The sequence below is a fragment of the Salvelinus namaycush genome, chromosome 17 (genome assembly GCF_016432855.1).
Source record: "Salvelinus namaycush isolate Seneca chromosome 17, SaNama_1.0, whole genome shotgun sequence".
Classification (NCBI taxonomy): domain Eukaryota; kingdom Metazoa; phylum Chordata; class Actinopteri; order Salmoniformes; family Salmonidae; genus Salvelinus; species Salvelinus namaycush.
Genome location: NC_052323.1, coordinates 28,868,419 through 28,872,903, shown reverse-complemented (window position 1 = coordinate 28,872,903; position 4,485 = coordinate 28,868,419).

The following is a 4,485-nucleotide window of genomic DNA, read 5'->3' as shown; positions in this document are numbered from 1 at the left end:
ATTGTATGAGTGGATCAGAAAATTGAAACATTGAAACATTGAAACTAATATTGTATTTTGTAACTTGAATGATCGTATTAGATCATTGGATTGAACAGTGATTCACAAACCCTAAGGCCCTAATATAATATTAACTAATGCAGAATTATGCATTTCTTGCAGTAAAAGGATACAACAAATGTTAATTTTGTCCCGGGAATAGGGAGTGGAGAAATATTACTTATATATTTCAGCATCTCTTGAGAAAATGTGAATGAGCGTGTACTGTAATGTGTTAACTTTGACACTTTTATGCAAACAGTCAGCATTTCAACAACACAAAATATGTACCCAAGACGAACTGTAGATCAGAAACGTGTGTCATCATTTTCTCAGGCTGTCATTTCCTTAAAACCGTTCAAACTGATGACATTTGGACATTTTACACAGCACCAATCTCTCCTCTGTTTTTTGTAGTTATTGCATTTTCTCCCCGGTCCCTAAACGAAACAGACAATTTTACCGGTGTTAACGAGATTACTAATTCATTCCTTCTATCGATGTAAAACGTTATTCTGGTGAGCGCTAATTTATTTAGTCTTCCGGGGGCAACAACTTGTGACAGAAGAAATGCTGCATGTATCTAACTATAGTCGACAAACTATGAAATGTCAGTAATTATAAGCAGAAACATGTCGGAAAACATGGGTGAAGGTAGCCAGTATGCTGTACAGGTCAGTACAGAGTATCAGCAAAATAAATAATCATTATTTGAAAAGATTTGTTTGACAATCAGATGAAAACATCACACAACACCAGCGAAACTGAGCCATTGCAGACCGCGAAAAAAACAACAGTAAACTGGATAAGATGTTTACATGCAGTATCCCGTCTAAAATCAGCATATTCCAGGGATCTTATCCGCATTTCTGATAACTGGGATACAAGCTTTTTCGGGTTATTGTAAACGGGATATGATGTTTATATCTGTCAACTAAAATGGGAATACTTGACTATCCCGAATAATAATGGGATATTGGTGTGCATGTAGATGTGATGAGTGTCATATCCACTCTGTGAATTCAGAGAATAGAAAATGAACTTCAAATGTACTGACAGCAGGTGTTTCCCTAAAGCAGATTTTCAGCTATAAAGGTAAAACCACAAGATAATACAATTAGGTGGATACAAATACTTGCATTAAACATCTGCAGTCAGAATGAATGAGATTTAATTAGCTACACCAGACAGTGGTAGATAATGGCAAGGACTGAGTAGCCTACTTGAAATGGGACTACAAATGATTTGGCACTGATACCTGCAAATCTGGCGATTGTCAGTTCTCTAACCATCGTGGCTGCCTGTGAAAATAGGGTTCACCTCGCAGAAGAGCAGCCAGAATAGGCCATACGGTCTCTAAATGTTAACTTTCCTAAAGGAGTCATTCAAAAACAGTAACAGCAAGTATCCATAGGGAAATACCTTAGGATTAGAGGGGCAGAGAGATTGAGAAAGTAATTTGAAAAATAATGGGCTTTTTAATGACTAAACCTATGGGACACCCAGATGTGTTCTTTGTTAATTTTCACTAGTGTAATGTAAAATTCCATCTACTTAATTACTCTAGGACACACAAAGCAACTGGTTTTAACGAAGCAATTATGAGCGCAGCCGCTAACATAGCACCATGCACAGCTAACATACATAAATACATCCCTCCTTGATGAAACACTGGTGCTTTTTGGGAAAGAAGTTATTAAGGCTTCCATGTTATAACCAATAAGAATAAACCCATAGTTCTTAGGCTCCAGAGGCCTTCGGTTCACTGGAACAGCTATATGACCTAATTTTGGGGAATGTATTTTAGCTAATTTTGGATTATTATAAATTACTCTGTTAGCAAAAGTGATTTCCACTAACACTTACAGAATTAAAGCATCATCATGGAGTCCCAATTTCTGGCAAGTGGAATTTTGAAAATTGTGTTTAGTTTTTGTCAGGCCAAAAGGGTTTTTAGATGTCTTTTGTTTCTATGTATGTAATATAATGCATCAAAGGGGTTAATGTTTTGGGCTTGTTTGCCCTTTAAAGATGAAAATATTGTTTAGGAACATCTCTACTGACTGATATTTTTATAGATTTTTTTCCTGGTGAAATCAATGAAGACAACCACTGGGGCTATCAACAGTAGACTGGCTGCACCCCCCAGGGAAGCAGCACTATAACAGCTGTTGGTAAATATCATTAAAATGTTACATGCTTTATCTCTGATTTAATGGTGAAACATCAGATGTCTTGGCTCTAAAGACATTACCATTTAGACCAATCAATATAACTTCTGGTAGCGCCATGCAGGTTTATGGAGGACATTTAACTGAGATAGAAGAATTTGTGAAATGCTTGACGTAGAATGCCACTCATGAATTGTGTATCTTACATTAAAGGACAATTTGTGGGTCATGGTGTGGAATGACCATCTACTGTACTGGTCCTACTCTTTAAGCAGCGTGTTCAACCTACATTTTACATTTGAGTCATTTAGCAGACGCTCTTATCCAGAGCAACTTACAATTAGATATACAATGTCTTCAGAAAGTATTCAAACCCCTTGACTTATTCCACATTTTGTTGTGTTACAACCTGAACTCAAATTGATAGATTTTACCTCTCACCTACCTAAACTAATTTAGTTTTGCAAATGTATTGATAACTAAATACAGCAATATCTTATTTATAAAAGTATTCACACCCCTGAGTCAATACTTTGTGGATTCACCTCATAGCAGCGATTTTCAGCCATGAGTATTTCTGGGTAAGTCTCTGGGTAAGAGCTTTCTACAGCTGGATTGTGCAACATTTGCCAATTATTATTTTCAAACTTCTTCAAGCTCTTTCAAATTGATTGTTGATCATTGCTAGACAATCATTTTGAAGTTTAGTCATAGATTTTCCAGTAGATTTAAGTCAAAACTGTAACTCGGCAAATCAGCAACATTCACTGTCTTCTTGGAAGCAATTCCAGTGTAGATTTGGCCTTGTGTTTTAAGTTAAGTTCCTGCTGAAAGGTGCATTTTTTCCCAGTGTCTGGTGGAAAGCAGACTGAACCAGGATTTTCTCTAGGATTTTGCCTGTGCTTAGCTACATTCAGTTTTTTTTATCCTGAAAAACTCACCAGTCCTCAACAATTACAAATAAACCCATAACATGATGCAGCCACCACTATGTGGAGAGTGGTATGGATAGTGTTACAGTATTAAGTAATATGTTGTATTGGATTCGCCCCAAACATAACACTTTGTATTCAGGACATGGAGTTAATTTCTTTGCCACATTTTTGGAAGTTTTACTTTAATGCCTTGTTGCAAACAGGAGGCATGTTTTGGAATATTTTATTCAGTACAGCCTTCCTTTTCTCACTTTGTTAATTGGTTTAGTATTGTGGAGTAACTACAATGTTGTTGATCCATCCTTAGTTTTCTCCTATCATAGAAATTAAACTCTGTAATTGTTTTGAAGTCACCATTGGCCTCATGGTGAAAATCCCTGAGTGGTTTCCTTCCTCTCCGGCAACTGAGTTAGGAAGGACGCCTGTATCTTTGTAATGACTGGGTGCATTGATACATCATCCATAGTCTAATTAATAACTTCACCATACTCAAAGGGATATTCAATGTCTGCTTTTCATTTTATTCTCCAAAAGGTGCCATTATTTGTGAAGCACTTGAAAATCTCCCTGATCTTTGTGGTTGAATCTGTGTTTGAAATTCACATATAATTGACTTTACATATAATTGTATGTGTGGGGTACAGAGGTGAGGTAGTCATTCAAAAATCATGTTAAACACCATGATCCTTATTATGTAACTTGTTAAGCACATTTGTACTCCTGAACTTATTTAGGCTTGCCATAACAAAGGGGTTAAATACTTAATAACTCAAGACATTTCATCTTTTCATTTGTAATTCATTTGTATAAAAAAATGTAAAACATAATTCCACTTTGATATTGTGGGGGTTTGTGTGTAGGCCAGTGACCCCAAAACATCTAAATGTAATATTTTTTAAATGCAGGCCATAACACAACAAAATGAGGAAGAAGTCAAAGGTTGTGAATACTTGAGTCATGTAGGATATATACACATAATGTATCCATGAGTTACATCCGCTCTACTCTCTAAGCGGTATATATAATACATGGCAGTTACATACTGTATACCCTGTTAAGATGATCAGGCCAAGTCTTAGGTATTGTTCAATGTAAAGCTTCAGTGGCGCTATAGCCATTCATTTTCTCCACAAACAGAGAGTTAATGCATTCTCATTCAAATACAGAAACATTGCAATTAAGTTTTCCATTAACATCCCTTTGTTATACATCAATGAGAATGTCACTGCAACTTTTTAATAAATTATACCAAAGGGTACCACCACACTTCACTCAACAATAGTTGTATTTCAAAAGTATTTTTATTTTATTGTTGGAAATATGTTCACTCCTTTAGTTCT